This window comes from Onychostruthus taczanowskii, unplaced genomic scaffold (genome assembly GCF_017590055.1).
Source record: "Onychostruthus taczanowskii isolate IOZ18803 unplaced genomic scaffold, ASM1759005v1 scaffold97, whole genome shotgun sequence".
Taxonomy (NCBI): domain Eukaryota; kingdom Metazoa; phylum Chordata; class Aves; order Passeriformes; family Passeridae; genus Onychostruthus; species Onychostruthus taczanowskii.
The window spans coordinates 2518859-2537610 of NW_024507768.1; positions in this window are offsets into that span (position 1 = coordinate 2518859).

The following is an 18752-nucleotide window of genomic DNA, read 5'->3' on the forward strand; positions in this document are numbered from 1 at the left end:
TTTTCTTTCACTTTCCCCCTTTTTTTCCTTTTTGCCTCTCTTTTCCTTTTCCCCCTTTTTTCTTTTATTTTTTTTCTTTTCCCCCTTGTTTTTCCTTTTCTTCCCTTCCCCCCCTTTTCCCCCCTTTTTTCATTCCCTTTTTTTCCTTTTCTTTCACTTCCCCCTTTTTTTCCTTTTTGCCTCTTTTTCCCTTTTTTCCTTTCCCCCTTTTATCTTTTTTTTTTCTTTCCCCCTTGTTTTTTCTTTTCTTCCCTTTCCCCCCCCCTTTTTTTTTTCCTTTTTTATTCCCTTTTTTCCTTTTCTTTCACTTTTCCCCCCTTTTTCCCTTTTTTATTCCCTTTTTTCCTTTTTCTTTCACTTTCCTCCCTTTTTTTCCTTTTTTCCTTTCCCCCCTTTTTTATTAATTTTTTCCATTTTTTCTTTTATTTTTCCTCTTTTTTCTTTTTATTTTTTCCTTTTTTATTCCCTCAAATAAAATCCAGATTGAAAGTCAGGAAGGGAGCAATGGGAGCTGCAGAAATCCCAGAGCAAGGCCCGAATCCCAGGAGGATCCCAAAGGGGACACCCCTGATGGATCCTGCTGGGATATTCCTCTGGAAATAAACTCATTTTTAGGCTAGGGAACAAAAATGTGCCACCACACACACAGGTGACACTGCAGCCGCTCCCTCCTGTGCCATTTTGACACATTTGGTGCCAAAAAATGCAGAAAAAAAAAATCAAATTTGGTGTTTTGTCACCCAAAGAATCTCTTAATGACAAACAAACAGCCCAAAATTAATAAATGCAATTAAGATAAAACCGAAGGCTTTGTTCTGTCAGCTCAGGATATTTTTTGGGGGGAGTTGTTAGAAATGAAAATCATTTTTGTGATCAGAGGTTTGGAGGCTCAAAATGCCCCCGGTGACAGCGAACACCGAGGTCACACCCACAACAGCCTGGCTTCGTTTATGCCATTTAATTATTGCCATTTGTGCCATTTAATTATTGCCATTTGTGCCATTTAATTATTGCCATTTATGCCATTTAATTATTGCCATTTATGCTATCTATTTTTTGCCATTTATGCCATTTCATTTTTGCCATTTATGCCATTTAATTATTGCCATTTATGCCATTTAATTTTTGCAATTTATTATATTTAATTATTTCCATTTATTTTATTTAATTTTTGCCATTTATGCCATTTAATTATTTCCATTTACGCCATTTAATTTTTGCCATTTGTGCCATTTAATTTTTGCCATTTATGCCATTTAATTATTTCCATTTATGCCATTTAATTATTCCCATTTATGCCATTTCATTTTTGCCATTTATGGCACGGATGGTGAATTTTTTTAATGTGGATTTGCAGCGCTGAGAAGCCCAAGGACGATGCAGGGAAAGAAAAAGGGCAGAGAATTCCATCAATGCCAAAAAAAGGGAATTTTTCTGGGCGACATCGCAACTCCCAAAAATCTCCTTTTCACCTCACAGAGAAATCTCCCAGGGGAAGGAAATATTCGAGGAATTCCCTGTGGATCAGGGAGCTGCTTTCCCCCCGGGGTGCAGGGGAAGAGAAGAAATCCCACATTTTGGACAAAACCAGCAACTTTTGACTCCAGCAAAGCCAAACCTTTTGGGCCTTCTGCTTTTGGGGCTGTTTCTTTGGAAATTGAGAGTTTCAGGGTGGGGTTTTTTTTGTTTTTTTTGTCCCAGCCTTGCAGGGTTTGCTGCTGTTCCCGGTGTTTGTGGGGTGGTGGTGGTTTTTTCCCAAAAAAAAGGGGGAAGGGAGCGTTGCAGAAGCTGCTGTTCCCTCCAGTGATGACTGGGCAGAAGTGGAGCCTCTGCAAGCCGGGCTGGAAATGCAAAAAAAATTAAGAGTGCAGCATCCTAAAAAGCCTAAACTGTGGGTGTGGGGAGGGAAACGGGGGGAAATTCCAGGAAAACCAAATTTTGGTCACTGCTGGACGTAGATAGGAGGTTTCCTGGCTTGGGCAGTGTTAAAAAAGGAAATTTCTTGGGAGTAAAAATGACAAAAAAAACCCAAAAAAAAAACCCCAAACCCTGGTGGCTTCCAGGAGCTGGTCTTGGCTGAATCATAAAATTGGGATTGTTGTTTTGGAATGTCGGTGATGAGGGGAAAAGTGGGAGTTTTCCAAGGGATGGATGTGGGGCTGGTGCAGCCTGGGGTTGTTTCTCTGTGTTCCTGGAATTGCTGGGGCTGGAAAATCCCTCCGGGATCACCCAGCCCAGCCTGGGATTGTCCCCAGTCAGTGCCACGTCCAGGGATTCCTTGGGCACCTCTGGGAAGGGGGACTCCAAATTCCTCCTGATTCCATGAAGGAAATTCCTGCGGATCCCATGAGGAAAATCCTCCTGATCCTGTAGGAAAATTCCTCCTGATTCTGTGAAGAAATTCCTGATCCCATGAGGAAAATCCTCCTGATCCCATAAGGAAATTCCTGATCCCATAGGAAATTTCTCCTGATCCCATGAGGAAAATCCTCCTGATCCCAGAGGGAAATTCCTGCTGATTCCACGTGTCATTTCACCTGATTTTTGGGAGCATTCTTTGCCTTCCTTTGTCCTTTTGGCAGCTGTTTGCTGCCTCAGTTCCCTTTTCCCCAGGAAATCTCCAAGGAATTCTCATTTTCATTGACTCAGCCTCGGAACCGGAGCGAGGCAGCCCCAGGGGAACTCTCGTTTTTGCTCCCAAATCTGCATTTCAGAACCAGAATTCAGCTGGGGGAGACATCAGGAGAGAAAGAAAGAAAGGAAAAAAAAATTAAAGAAAAAAATGAAGAAAAAAAAAAAAAGAAAAATAAAGAAAAAAAAAAAAAAGAAAAAAAAAAAGCAAAGCTGAAACCAGAATTTCAGAAAACAAACCAGGCTTGGAAAGCCCCCGGATGGGATAAATTTAGGTCATTTCAGGGGATTGTCTGTGGTCACCAATTATGCAAAAAGTGAAAAAAAATCCCCCACTGCCGTGATGTTTTACATCTAAAATTCAGCTTTTTTTCCACGCCCCTGCCCTGTCCATCCTTCCTGCCCTGATCTCGCTGCCGAGGGAGATTCCATGGGTTTGGGTTGTTTGAATATTTTAAATATTTCATATATTTAAATATTTTTTTTAAATATGAAAAGAAGAATTTGAGGTTGCAGATTTTTGATGGGTTTTTAAAAAATATATATTTTTTCTTTTTTATGTTGGGAGCTTGGGGGTCCTCAGAGGAGGAGCACAAAGGGAATTTCCTGGGATTTGCTGGAGGAAGGAGCAGCTCTGGGGAGAATCATTCCCTGTCAGGGCAGGGCTCAGAGGGCTCCTGAAGGAATTCCTGGGAGAATAATTTAATTTATAAGCTGAGCTCAGGACAGGGTGAGGGGGTTTAAGCCAGGTTTAAGCTGCAGCCTGGGCAGGACTCTCAGGAGAATCATTCCCTGTTCAGGGATGGAGGGAATACTGAAGGATTTCATGGGATAATAATTTTTTATTCTGGAAGAATGAATTTTATTCTGGGAGAATAATCCAGTGAAGTTTTGGGGTTTTGGAGATGAACACCCTGTGAAGTTTTGGGAGACAAATATCCAGTGAAGTTTTGGGGGTTTGGGTTTTATCCTGGGAGAATAATTTTTTTTTTTTTTTATTCTGGGATAATAATCCAGTGAAGTTTTGGGGTTCTGGGAGATGAGCACCTGGTGAAATTTGGGGTTTTGGGAGACAAATATCCAGTGAAGTTTTGGGGGTTTGGGAGATAAACATCTGGTAAAATTTGGGATTCTGGGAGATTAACACCTTGTGAAATTTGGGGTTTTGGGAGACAAATATCCAGTGAAGTTTGGGGTTTTGGGAGATTGACACCCAGTGAAGTTTTGGAGTTTTGGGTGATGAACACCTTGTGAAATTTGGGGTTTTGGGAGACGAATGTCCGGTAAAGTTTGGGGTTTTGGGAGATGAACACCCAGTGAAGTTTTGGGAGATGAATACCCTGCGAAGTTTTGGGGTTTTGGGAGATGAACATCCTGTGAAATTTTGGGGTTTTGGGAAATGAACACCCAGTGAAGTTTTGGGGGACAAATATCCAGTGAAATTTGGGATTTTGGGAGGCAAACACCCGGTGAAGTTTGGGGCTCTGGAGATGAACACCCAGTGAATTTTGGGGTTTGGGGAGATGAACACCCAGTGAAGTTTTGGGAGACAAATATCCAGTGAAATTTTGGGGTTTGGGGAGATGAACACCCAGTGAAGTTTTGGGAGACAAATATCCAGTGAAATTTGGGATTTTGGGAGGCAAACACCCGGTGAAGTTTGGGGCTCTGGAGATGAACACCCAGTGAATTTTGGGGTTTGGGGAGATGAACATCTGCTAAAATTTGGGGTTTTGGCTGGGAAATCCTCGGCTCGGGAGGGCGAGCAGCATTTCACTGTCCCCGCGTGGGTCTGGGGTCCTGGGGGGCTCCGAGCTGCCCCAGCCCCGGGGCAGGATGCGGGGGGGCTCCAATTCCAACACAAGCCGCGGCTGCAGCAGAGCTGGGAGCAAATCCTGCCTGGACCCCCCAGACCCCCCCGGCGCTGGCAGCAGCGGCAGAGGAAGCAGATCTGGGTCTGCTGAGCTGGGCTGCGAGCCTGGAGAGGTTTCCTGGAGACACCAGCACAGCCCTGGCAATGTGCGACCCCTCTGCTGTCCCCAGCGCTGCCAGCAGAGCTGGCTCTGCCACTTCCTCCGGGCTGCCACCGGCTGCTGGCACGGGGACAGGGACACACGGCCTGGGTGTCTGGGGAGTTCTTGGGGACAGGGACACTTGGCCTGGGGCTCTCAGGGACAGGGACAGAGCCTGGGGGTCTTAGGGACAGGGACACTCAGCCTGGGGTCTCAGGGGCAGGGACACACGGCCTGGGGGTGTCCCCTGGGGGTCTCAGGGACAGGGACAGAGCCTGGGGGTCTCAGGGGCAGGGACAGAGCCTGGGGGTGTCCCCTGGGGGTCTCAGGGACAGGGACAGAGCCTGGGGGTCTCAGGGGCAGGGGTGAAACCACAACGGTTCTTGCAAATCATCCCCGGGCCGGTCCCGGCGCCGTCCTGGCTCAGCTCGCACACTTTCAGCTGCACTGCCGTTTCCTATTTTTGAGTTTCCTAAATGACTTTTTGTCCAGAGAAAAATGAGAGTTTTTCCACTAAGGGGATGTGTAGTAAAAATATGGGGTCAATATTTATGGTGGAAATCCATACAGGGATGAGCCAGGAATTGGGGATTGTGAAAATCAATATTTATGGTGGAAATCCATACAGGAATGAGCCAGGAATTGGGGATTGTGAAAATGAATATTTATGGTGGAAATCCATATAGGGACGAGCCAGGGATGGGGGATTGGAGAAAATCAATATTTAGGGTGAAAATCCATAGTGGGAAGAGCTAGGGATTGGGGATTGTGAAACTCAATATTCAGGGTGAAAATCCATTTAGGGAAGGGCCAGGGATTGGGAAGAGCCAGGGCTTGGGAAGAGCCAGGGCTTGAGGATTGTGAAAATCAATATTCAGGGTGAAAATCCATTTAGGGAAGGGCCAGGGATTGGGAAGAGCCAGGGCTTGGGAAGAGCCAGGGCTTGAGGATTGTGAAAATCAATATTCAGGGTGAAAATCCATTTAGGGAAGGGCCAGGGATTGGGAAGAGCCAGGGCTTGGGAAGAGCCAGGGCTTGAGGATTGTGAAAATCAATATTCAGGGTGAAAATCCATTTAGGGAAGGGCCAGGGATTGGGAAGAGCCAGGGCTTGGGAAGAGCCAGGGCTTGAGGATTGTGAAAATCAATATTCAGGGTGAAAATCCATTTAGGGAAGGGCCAGGGATTGGGAAGAGCCAGGGCTTGGGAAGAGCCAGGGCTTGAGGATTGTGAAAATCAATATTTATGGTGGAAATCCATATTGGGAAGAGCCAGAGATTGGGGATTGTGAAAATCAATATTTAGGGTGAAAATCCATATTGGGAAGAGCTAGGGATTGGGGATTGTGAAAATCAATATTCAGGGTGAAAATCCATATAGGGAAGAGCCAGGGATTGGGAAGAGCCAGGGATTGGGGACTGATTTTCTTTTTTGCTCTGCCCAGAGCATTCAGCTGCTCCCAGCCTCAGTTTCCCTCCAGCCAGGTGAGATCATTCACCACTCCAGGTGAAATACCCACATGGAATTCTAAAACTGACCAGGTTTATTCTGCACTTCCAGGGCACGGAGCCCATTTGTATTTAGGCGATTAATTATTACTAATTTTCTTTTATTAAAGGTAATAAAGGCCTTCAGGATGGGAGAAAATTCCCAGGTGGGAGACGATGCCTTCCAAAACAACTCCACAAACACAGAAAGAAAGGATTTAATTCCCCTTGAAAATGACAATTTTCGATGTTGTGCAGTGAAACGGCTGGAGCAGCCCCTTGGAAAGGCACCTGGTAATTAACAGGGTGTAAATTAATCAGCTTCACACAGGATTTAGGGACTTTCAGAGCTGCCTTTTGCAGCCACAACTCCCAGGAGCGCTTTGAAGTCCTGCCTGATCCAAGGGGTGGGAATCCAGGATTTGGGAATATTATTATTTTAAAAGCACCCCCCAGGCCAAAATCTGGATTTATTTTATTTTTTTTTGGGCTCTGTCACACACAGGAGGTGCCAACCTCGAGATAAGGAGGACAAAGGAGCTGCCTGAGAACCCAGGGAAGAGGGGGAATGTGGGATGTGGTTTCCTGGGAGAAGCTGCCAAGGGTTTGTGCAGCCTGGCTGTGACAGGGACAGGACCTGGCTGGCTGCGGAGTGGGAAAAGGGATTTTGGGGAGGGTTTCTCTCAAAATCAGGTGGGCTCCGGGCGGATCAGAGCTTTGCTCCTTCCAGCAGCCAGCAGAGGATGTTGTGGTGGTGGAACCGGCTCGGCGTGACTGTATTTAAATCAGAAGAAATGTAAAATAAACGGGGTTTGATGTAAAGTGGGGTCAGATTTGTGTAAAAGCATCTCGGGGGTGAAGGAAGCTCCCCCAGCTGAGCAAGCGGTGATTCCTGAGGTTCCCACACGTGGAATAAAAATAAAAATAAAAATAAAAATAAAAATAAAAATAAATAAAAAATAAAAATAAAAACAAAATTAAAAATAAAAAAGATAAATAAAAAATATAAAATATAAAAATATAAAAAATATAAAAATAAATATAAAATTAAATATAAATATATCAATAAAAATAAAAACAGGAATAAGGAAATGCTCATTAGTAGAAGAAACACCCAAAGTGAGATTCCTGCAATTAATTAAAAAGGAGATCAGAGCTGCCTAAATTTGGGTGAGCTAAAAACCAAACTGCTGGTGAAAAATAATAATAACAATCTCCAAAGATAAGTGTCAGGGACCCCACCCTGCTGCCCCCGAGGCTGCCCAGGATGTGGCACTGGGCAGGGTGGGGCTGCCAGCATCCCCCGTGCTGGGGCCTGGGCTGGGAACCCCAAACTTCTCCAGATGTTCATCTCCAGAACCCCAAACTTCACTGGGTGTTCATCTCCCAAAACCCCAAACTTCAGAGGATGTTTGCCTCCCAAAGCCCCAAAACTTTACTGAATATTTGTCTCCCAAAACCCCAAACTTCTCCAGATGTTCATCTCCAGAACCCCAAAACTCCATAGGGTGTTCATCTCCAGAACCCCTAAACTACACACGGTGTTCATCTCCCAAAACCCCAAAACCTCACAGGGTGTTCATCTCCAGAACCCCAAATTTCACCAAATGTTCACCTCCCCAAACCCCAAAACCTCACAGGGTGTTCATCTCCAGAGCCCCAAACTTCACTGAATATTTGTCTCCCAAACCCCCAAACTTCTCCAGATGTTCATCTCCCAAACCCCAAATTTCACAGGATATTTATCTCCCAAAACCCCAAATTTCACTGGATATTTGTCCCCCAAAATCCTGGGAGGAGTTGGTTTTTCTACCTGAAATAAATCCCTGATTTTCTGCCTGGGAACCCCTCTCTCCCTGTTTTCCTGTGCTTTGTGCATGAGCAGGCCTTGCCTGTGATGCCCTAAAGGGAATTTTGGGGTGCAGGCCTTGGCTGTGCTGCCCTAAGGGGGAATTTTGGGGTGCAGGCCTTGCCTGTGATGCCCTAAATGGGAATTTTGGGGTGCAGGCCTTGCCTGTGCTGCCCTAAAGAGAATTTTGGGGTGCAGACCTTGACTGTGCTGCCCTAAAGAGAATTTTGAGGTGCAGGCCCTGGCTGTGCTGCCCTAAATGGGAATTTTGGGGTGCAGGACCCAGAATCTCCCTGTGGGCAAATCCAGCCTGGAGCAGGGCAGGGAAAATCCCTCCCACCCCACACAAATCCCCCTGCCCGCCGTCAGGATGGACCCAAATCTTTTCCGAACTCCTGCCTCCATTCCCTGCAGAAATCAAACTCCTAAATCCGCCAGCCTGGCCTCCCTTCCCCACAAATCCTCCATCCTTTGGCTGATTTCCGCCCGGCCTGACCGCGCCGGGACAATCCCACGGAATGTCCCCAAAAAGGGCACTCGGGGGGGGGCTCAGAGCCCGCTGAGGAGCGGCTGCAGCATTTCCAGCTGTGAAGGAACCCCTCAGCAGGCTCAGCTTTACTGGTTCGGGCAGCTGTGCCACATCTGGGTGTCCCCAGAGCCTCGCAGGTGGCACCGCGGGCTCTAATCCTGCCAGCCCAGCCCGGAGTTATCGAGGCCCTGTGGCCACCCCCAGGGCACAAAGGGCAGAGATAAAACAAAAAGTCTTTTTTTTTTAGTTTGGTTCTCCCGCAGCTCCAGGCTTGGGTTTCTCAGAAAAGCCCTCGAGGGAGAAATGAGACAAACAAAAGTGCGGGGATGGGGACGGGGAGTGATAGCAGTGCCCTGTCCCTGTCCCCGTCCCCAGGCACGGGGAGAGGCTGCCCGGAGGTATCAGCACCCTGCAGATTGAGGGGGAAGAGCTGCCTGCAATTCCAGAGGCAGCTGTGCCACCAAACTGCAGGCTTTCCACGGAAATCCCAAATTTTTCCTCAGCTCTGCAGGGTCTGGAATGGAAATCCCAAATTTTTACTCAGCCCTGCAAGGTCTGGAATGAAAACCTGAAATTTGTCCTCAGCTCTGCAGAGTTTGGAATAGAAATCCCCAATTTTTCCTCAGCCCTTGGAAATCCCGCCGTTTTCCTTAGCCCTGCAAGTCTGGAATGGAAATTTGAAATTTGTCCTCAGCTCTTCAGAGTTTGGAATGGAAATTCCAAATTTTTCCTCAGCTCTGCAGGGTCTGGAATGGAAATCCCAAATTTTTACTCAGCCCTGCAAGGTCTGGAATGAAAACCTGAAATTTGTCCTCAGCTCTGCAGAGTTTGGAATAGAAATCCCCAATTTTTCCTCAGCCCTGCAAGGTCTGGAATAGAAATCTCAAATTTTTCTGCTCTGCCCTGCAGAGTTAGGAATAGAAATCCCCAATTTTTCCTCAGCCCTGCAAGTCTGGAATGGAAATCTGAAATTTGTCCGCAGCTCTGCAGAGTTTGGAATGGAAATCCCAAATTTTTCCTCAGCTCTGCAGGGTTTGGAATAGAAATCCCCAATTTTTCCTCAGCCCTGCAAGGTTTGGAATAGAAATCCCAAATTTTTCTGCTCTGCCCTGCAAGGCTTGGAATAGAAATCCCATAATTTTCCTCAGCCCTGCAGGGTTTGGAATGGAAATCCCCAATTTTTCCTTAGCCCTGCAAGGTTTGGAATGGAAATTCCAAATTTTTCCTCAGCCCCGCTCCTTGCACAGTTTGGAATGGAAATCCCAAATTTTTCCTTAGCCCTGCAAGGTCTGGAATAGAAATCCCAAATTCTTCCTCAGCCCTGCAGGGTTTGGAATAGAAATCCCAAATTTTTCTGCTCTGCCCTGCAAGGCTTGGAATAGAAATCCCACAATTTTCCTCAGCCTTGAAGGGTCTGGAATGGAAATCCCAAATTTTTCCTTGGCCGCCCTCCTTGCACAGTTTGGAATGGAAATCCCAAATTTTTCCTCAGTCCTGCAAGGTTTGGAATGGAAATTCCAAGTTTTTCCTCAGCCAGGCAGGGTTTGGAATGGAAATCCCAAATTTTTCTGCTCCGCCCCCTCCAGGAAATCCATCCTGCCTCAGCCTCCGTGTGTGAGACACTTGAAATCCCCTCAAATATTGAAAAATTGCACTTTTTCTGCTCAGCCCCCTGCCAGGGCAGCTCCTGGGAAGTGATGCCAGGTGCTGGGATTGGGATTGGGATTGGGATTGGGATTGGGGTCTGCCTGAAGGAGGGGGCACATCCAAGTGGCCCAAACAGGGACCAAAAACCTGCCCTGGGAAGTCCTGCTTGGCTCAGGAGCTCAATTTTCCATCCAGGGAAACAGAAAATCCCTCCATTTTTTGGGAGATCCACTGCTTGAGATGAATATTATCCTAATTAATAAACTGGAAATAAGTGATAAATTCCATCCTGAGTGATAAATTCCATCCTGAGTGATAAATTCCATCCCAAGCAATAAACCAAAAACAGGGACTGTGCATTTGGCCTGAACCTCACAGGGCTCTCCTGTGAAACAGGGTTGGAAGATGCTCCAAGACGCCCCAAATTCCTGTGAAACAGGGCTGGGAAATGGTGCAAATGCCCAAAATTCTAAGTTTTGCACCTCTAACCCCCAAAATCCTGGCTGATTTCTGCCCTGATGGAGCCAGGAGAGCCCTCAGGGTTGGGAAATGATGCAAATGCCCAAAATTCTAATTCTTGCTCCTCTAATCCCCAAAATCCTGGCTGATTTCTGCCCTGATGGAGCCAGGAGAGCCCTCAGGGCATCCCCCCAGGACGGTTCCCCCGATGGCGACAGGGGAGACAAGAAGAAACACAAAAGCTTCAAACCCACAAGCCTGGCTTCGCCCCCACAGATTTCAGGGGGTCCCCACAAACCCGTTGTGCCCCACAAATTTATTTTTACCTTCCAGACACGCTGAGAGCATTCACAAAGTGTTTCTTTACTTCCTGCAGAGCGAAAAATCGAGCGGGGGGGGGGGAAAAAAAAAATAGCCGCGAGCAACGATCTCTGCTCACCTGCAGGGCTGGCTGCGCAGCTGACAGCTCCAGGGGTGCCCCCAGAGCAGTTTGTGCGCCCCTAAATCTCCTCTGAACCCCCCAGCTGCGGCCCAGGCTGGCTCTGAGGTGTTTTTGGGGGAGCTTTGAGCTCAGCCTGCAAAGCCAGCAGGGCTCGGGGAGCAGAGATGCTGCTGGGGGGGGGGGGGCGGTCTGAGCTCAAGGCTGAGCATTGCAAAGCTCGGCTTAAAAGGGGTTTAAAAGGGTTGCAGGGGGTTTAAAAGGGTTGCAGGGGGTTTAAAAGGGTTGCAGGGATTTTAAAAGGGTTGCAGGATTTTTTAAAAGGGTTGCAGGGGGGGGTTAAAAGGGTTGCAGGGGTTTAAAAGGGTTGCAGGGGGGTTTAAAAGGGTTGCAGGGGGTTTAAAAGGGTTGCAGGGGGATTTAAAAGAATTGCAGGGATTTTAAAAGGGTTGCAGGGTGTTTAAAAGGGTTGCAGCGGTTTAAAAGGGTTGCAGGGGGGTTTAAAGGGTTGCAGGCTGGCGATTAAGAGGGTCGGGGGTTTTTAAAAGGGTTGCAGGGGGGTTAAAAGGGTTGCCCCAGCAGCTGCAAGAGAGGTTTGAAGTGTGGCACAGGAGGTTTGGGGGTGGCACAGGAGGTTTGAGGGTGGCACAGGAGGTTTGGGGGTGGCACAGGAGGTTTGGGGGTGGCACAGGAGGTTTGGGGGTGGCACAGGAGGTTTGAGGGTGGCAGTGGCACAGGCCAGCCTGGCAGGAGCTGCTGTCACATCTCTGCAGCCACGGCTGCTCTGGGGCACCTCCAGCTCTCTGCACCTGGGATTTGGGGCACCCCAAAACTGGGGGTGAATCTTTCCCTGCCTCAGTAAAGGGTTTGGAGCATCCCAAATATTGGGATTTCTTTCCCTGCCCTGATAAAGGATTTGGAGCATCCCAAAGATTGGGGTTGTATTTTTCTCTGCCTCTATAAAGAGTTTGGAGCATCCTAAAGATTGGGAATTCTTTCCCTGCCTCTATAAAGGATTTGGAGCATCCCAAAGATCGGAGTTGCATCTGGAGCATCCCAAAGATTGGGGGTTGTATTTTTTTGCCTCTATAAAAGATTTGGAGCATCCCCAATATTAGGATTTCTTTCTATAAAGGGTTTGGAGGATCCTAAATATTGGGCTTCCATCTTTGCCTGCCTTGATAAAGGGTTTGGAGCACCCTTGGGACATTGGGATTTCTTTCCCTGCCCTGATAAAGGATTTGGAGCATCCCAAAGATTGGGGTTGTATTTTTCTCTGCCTCTATAAAGAGTTTGGAGCATCCTAAAGATTGGGAATTCTTTGCGCCGCTAAATGGGGCAGTTTTGGGGGGTTTTCCCCATTTCCTGCTTGTCAACCCATCTGTCACCCCCTGTGTGTCATTGTCGTTGTATTTTTTTGCCTCTATAAAAGATTTGGAGCATCCCCAATATTAGGATTTCTTTCTATAAAGGGTTTGGAGGATCCTAAATATTGGGCTTCCATCTTTGCCTGCCTCTATAAAGGGTTTGCAGCATCCCAAATATTGGGATTTCTTTTCCTGCCTCAGTAAAGGGTTTGCAGCATCCCAGATATTGGGGTTCCGTCTTTCCCTGCCCTGATAAAGGGTTTGGAGCATCCCAAATGTTGGGGTTGCATTTTCCCTGTCTCAGTAGGGTTTGGAGCATCCCAAGGACTGGGGTTGCATTTTCCCTGTCTCAGTAGGGTTTGGAGCATCCCAAGGACTGGGGTTCCCCGTGATCCCACCCCCCAATCCCAAGGGCCCCTCCAGATGCGGGCCCTCCTTGTCACAGCAGAAAGGCCGCGGCCCAAGTGACAGGAGGTGACAGTTGTGCACGTGAAGCGTGGCCTGCCCTTCCCCCTGGGCGTGCAGGGCCCGTGGGAAATCCTGCGATCAACATTTGAATATTTCCCCCCAAAACAGCCCCGGCTGTGCCGTGAGGCTGAGGAAGGTCCCTGGCCCATCACTGCTGCTGGGATCAGGGAAAAGCTCCCAATTCCTGACCTTTTCCTGCTAAAGGCCCTCTGCTCTTCCCCAGATCCAAACAAAAATCCCCTAAACAAAGTGAAAAAAAAAACAAAACAAAACAAAAAAACCAACAAAAACCCAAAACAACAACTCAGGGATTGTCCCTAAAAAATCCCCCAAATCCTTCCCCCCCCAAAAAAAAAAACAAACAAAAAACCCCCAACCTCCCCCCCCAAAAAAACCACAAAAAACCCCAAAAAAAACAAAAAAAACCCCACCAAACCCAAAAAACTAAAACAAAAAAAAATGGAGATAAAAAGCCTCCTTCCCTTCCTGCCCACCTGGAGTGTGGAAAACCCACTCAGATCATTTTTTTGGGGTGCTAAAAACTGCTGGAATTCCTCACACCCACCCCAGGGACACATCCTGAGGGGAATTTGATCCAGGGATGTGATCTGGGATTTTAGCCACAAATATTTCCTTCACTTATTTTTCCCCTCTTCAAAATTGCACTGAGAGAAGGATCCCAAACCCCCCGGGCCAAGGTGGGACCCTCAAAGTCCCCAGGGAGCTGCACAGGAGGCAGCCAAGGCAGAAACTTCCAGAAGGAATCGTGGAGAAAGCTGCAGGGTGAGAGAGGAGGAGCAGGGAGGGAGGGAGGGACACCTCTGTCCCCAAGGGACGGGGAGGTGACAGCACAGGACCTATCGTGGCCCCCCAGCTGCTGCTGCAGCTCCAGCTGTGGCTGTGGGGCTGCCATCCCCGGGGACTTTATCAGGGATTGTCCCCTCTATGGAGCTCCCATCCCTGGGGACTTTATCAGGGATTGTCCCCTCTATGGAGCTCCCATCCCTGGGGACTTTATCAGGGATTGTCCCCTCTATGGAGCTCCCATCCCTGGGGACTTTATCAGGGATTGTCCCCTCTATGGAGCTCCCATCCCTGGGGACTTTATCAGGGATTGTCCCCTCTATGGAGCTCCCATCCCTGGGGACTTTATCAGGGATTGTCCCCTCTATGGAGCTCCCATCCCTGGGGACTTTATCAGGGATTGTCCCCTCTATGGAGCTCCCATCCCTGGGGACTTTATCAGGGATTGTCCCCTCTATGGAGCTCCCATCCCTGGGGACTTTATCAGGGATTGTCCCCTCTATGGAGCTCCCATCCCTGGGGACTTTATCAGGGATTGTCCCCTCTATGGAGCTCCCATCCCTGGGGACTTTATCAGGGATTGTCCCCTCTATGGAGCTCCCATCCCTGGGGACTTTATCAGGGATTGTCCCCTCTATGGAGCTCCCATCCCTGGGGACTTTATCAGGGATTGTCCCCTCTATGGAGCTCCCATCCCTGGGGACTTTATCAGGGATTGTCCCCTCTATGGAGCTCCCATCCCTGGGGACTTTATCAGGGATTGTCCCCTCTATGGAGCTCCCATCCCTGGGGACTTTATCAGGGATTGTCCCCTCTATGGAGCTCCCATCCCTGGGGACTTTATCAGGGATTGTCCCCTCTATGGAGCTCCCATCCCTGGGGACTTTATCAGGGATTGTCCCCTCTATGGAGCTCCCATCCCTGGGGACTTTATCAGGGATTGTCCCCTCTATGGAGCTCCCATCCCTGGGGACTTTATCAGGGATTGTCCCCTCTATGGAGCTCCCATCCCTGGGGACTTTATCAGGGATTGTCCCCTCTATGGAGCTCCCATCCCTGGGGACTTTATCAGGGATTGTCCCCTCTATGGAGCTCCCATCCCTGGGGACTTTATCAGGGATTGTCCCCTCTATGGAGCTCCCATCCCTGGGGACTTTATCAGGGATTGTCCCCTCTATGGAGCTCCCATCCCTGGGGACTTTATCAGGGATTGTCCCCTCTATGGAGCTCCCATCCCTGGGGACTTTATCAGGGATTGTCCCCTCTATGGAGCTCCCATCCCTGGGGACTTTATCAGGGATTGTCCCCTCTATGGAGCTCCCATCCCTGGGGACTTTATCAGGGATTGTCCCCTCTATGGAGCTCCCATCCCTGGGGACTTTATCAGGGATTGTCCCCTCTATGGAGCTCCCATCCCTGGGGACTTTATCAGGGATTGTCCCCTCTATGGAGCTCCCATCCCTGGGGACTTTATCAGGGATTGTCCCCTCTATGGAGCTCCCATCCCTGGGGACTTTATCAGGGATTGTCCCCTCTATGGAGCTCCCATCCCTGGGGACTTTATCAGGGATTGTCCCCTCTATGGAGCTCCCATCCCTGGGGACTTTATCAGGGATTGTCCCCTCTATGGAGCTCCCATCCCTGGGGACTTTATCAGGGATTGTCCCCTCTATGGAGCTCCCATCCCTGGGGACTTTATCAGGGATTGTCCCCTCTATGGAGCTCCCATCCCTGGGGACTTTATCAGGGATTGTCCCCTCTATGGAGCTCCCATCCCTGGGGACTTTATCAGGGATTGTCCCCTCTATGGAGCTCCCATCCCTGGGGACTTTATCAGGGATTGTCCCCTCTATGGAGCTCCCATCCCTGGGGACTTTATCAGGGATTGTCCCCTCTATGGAGCTCCCATCCCTGGGGACTTTATCAGGGATTGTCCCCTCTATGGAGCTCCCATCCCTGGGGACTTTATCAGGGATTGTCCCCTCTATGGAGCTCCCATCCCTGGGGACTTTATCAGGGATTGTCCCCTCTATGGAGCTCCCATCCCTGGGGACTTTATCAGGGATTGTCCCCTCTATGGAGCTCCCATCCCTGGGGACTTTATCAGGGATTGTCCCCTCTATGGAGCTCCCATCCCTGGGGACTTTATCAGGGATTGTCCCCTCTATGGAGCTCCCATCCCTGGGGACTTTATCAGGGATTGTCCCCTCTATGGAGCTCCCATCCCTGGGGACTTTATCAGGGATTGTCCCCTCTATGGAGCTCCCATCCCTGGGGACTTTATCAGGGATTGTCCCCTCTATGGAGCTCCCATCCCTGGGGACTTTATCAGGGATTGTCCCCTCTATGGAGCTCCCATCCCTGGGGACTTTATCAGGGATTGTCCCCTCTATGGAGCTCCCATCCCTGGGGACTTTATCAGGGATTGTCCCCTCTATGGAGCTCCCATCCCTGGGGACTTTATCAGGGATTGTCCCCTCTATGGAGCTCCCATCCCTGGGGACTTTATCAGGGATTGTCCCCTCTATGGAGCTCCCATCCCTGGGGACTTTATCAGGGATTGTCCCCTCCTTGGGGCTGCCATCCTTGGGGACTTTATCAGGGATTGCACCCCGTCTCCTGCCCTACTATCAACTCTCAATTTCCAAAAAGGGCGGGAATTGTTCCAAAAGGGGCAGGAATTGTCCCAAAAAGGGCGGGGATTGTCCCAAAAAGGGCTGAGTTGTCCCAAAAAGGGCTGAGTTGTCCCGGAATCAGCAGCACATCCCGAGCAGCTGCTGCCACCCCGCACCTCTGCCTCAGCCCTGGTGTCCCCTTGTGGCTTCTGAGGTCCCCAAAGGCACCAAACTGCCCTGCCAGGCTGCTGGGGAGGGCTGGCAGGACCCCAAAAGGGCTGAGGGGGGTTGTGGGTTCAGTTTTGGGTGTGAAGGGGTGGCAGGACCCCAAAAAGGCTGCGGGGGTTGTGGGTTCAGTTCTGGGTGTGAAGGGGTGGCAGGACCCCAAAAGGGCTTCAGAGGTTTGGTGGGTTTAGTTCTGGGTGTAAAAGGACACCAAAAATGACCCCAAAAAGGCTGCGGGGGTTTGTGGGTTCAGCTCTGGGTTGCAAGAGGTGAGAGGATGATTTTTAGGGACACTGCTCCTTCTGAAGTCAAGGAAAACCTGAAAAAAACAAATTTTTTTGAGGGAGGAGGGGAAAAAAAGGGTCCTTGAAAGAAACCCAAAGTTGTTCAAGAGATTTAAGAACCCTCCCTCTCCCAGCAGCTTTTGCAGTATTTCTCCCCTTTCCCTGAAGATCCTTTTCTTTCTTTCTTTCTTTTTTTTTTTTTTTTTGATGAATAAAGCCCAGGCTTTGTTCTTAGCAAGGATCTTTTATCAGCTCCTTGCCCTGATAGCCCAAATTTTCATTTCATCTGCAAATGGGGCCGGGGAGCTGATCTGATCAAACAAGAACCAGCCCAAAGCCCAGCTCTAAACTCAGCTGGAGCTGCTGAGAGGCTCCGAGGAGTTCACACAACTCCCTGCATTTCATCCACCCTTATTCCTTCTGCCATTCCAGGATCCCACTGGGAAGGAAAAAAAAAAAAGGACTTTTCATCAACCTCCAGGCTCGGATTTAGGGATTTTCTCCAAGTGACAGGTTTAATGAGCAGGAGAAGGTGACAAGAGTTGCTGTCACCCATCCTGTCACTGCAAGGAGCTGCTCAGCTCTGGCAGTCAAGCCCTGCTGCTTCTGCAGCTCTTCCCCTAAAATTGTTTTAAAACCAGCTCGTTTTAGGTCCAAGGCTCCTGGTCTGGGAATCCCAAAATCAGAATTTGTCCCTGGGATCCAAGGATTGGGGAGTACAGAGGGAGAAACATGCAGAGCTCCTCTGTTCCCTCAGCATCCCAAAATCTGCTTTTCCACGGGAAATGAGCTGAGCTTGCATCACCTGAGCTGCACCAAAAGAAGGAAAAAAAAAAGCAAAAAAAAGCAAAAAAAAAGCAGCTTGGATCCATGTTCTCATCCCTTTGGATCCCAGAACTCCGGGCAGGGGGATGGGAGCAGAGAATTCCCTGAGTGCCTGGGACCAGCCTGGAGCTGGGGGTGAAATTCCTGCTGGATTAGCCCTGGGATGGCAAGGAGCAGCTCTGACAGCAGTGGCTGTTGAAATCCAAGGCCCAAAATAAAAACCCATCAAATCCTGGAAGCAGGGATGATGTTTGATATTCCAGAGAGCTCCTGGGAGCTGCTGCAGCTCATCCTGCTGGAGCAGAAACTTCCAGAAGGATCCACGGGGCGTCCATGCCCTGCAGGATTCCGGCTCTCCCAAGAGCTCTCCAGTGGAGCTGGGAATTTGGGAGCACCCCCAGGGCCCTGTGATTTCCTGGAATTTGTTGATTTGTGGGATCCAAGAGGCAGATTCTCCCCCCGTGGTTATTGAGAGGTTTGGATAAACCTCTCCAGGTTTTTCTCTGGAAAAATCCCTCTTGGAATATCCTAATTCTCACCTTGAGAGGTTTTGGCGTCCTGGAAATTCTTCCTCACCCTCTGTGCCTGTGGGATCTTTGGGAAAAGTGGAAATTCCAGCTGGGAGCAGTCAGAGCTCACCCAGACCTCACTGGGAATTCCCTTCTGGAACAAATTCCTCTTCCAAAGAACGAATCCAGGGAGAAAACTCCAAGATTTTCTCTTCCAGAGTCTTTAATAACCACAAATTGCCACCAATAATGCTTGAACAAACAAATAACACTCCTCAAGTATTAAAAAAAAAAAATGTCTCAAAACTCAAAATAAAACATAAACCCCCAGAGCCCCGTGGCTTTAAACTCTCCACGCTGGAATTTCCATTCCTGGCAGGCACAACCCAATGTCCACAAGGAGGAAAAAACCCCAAAACATTCCCAAAAATTCTGTTTATCCCCTGCTGGCCCAGCAGCAGCTTCCTGAGCACATCAAGTGTTGGTCAGTGTCAAAGTGCACCCAAAATCTGAGGATTTTACCCAAAGAATTTGGGGGCTCGGAGGAATTTTCAGTCTCGGGGTGGATTTTTTTTTTTTGGGGGGGCGGGATTTTCACAGCTG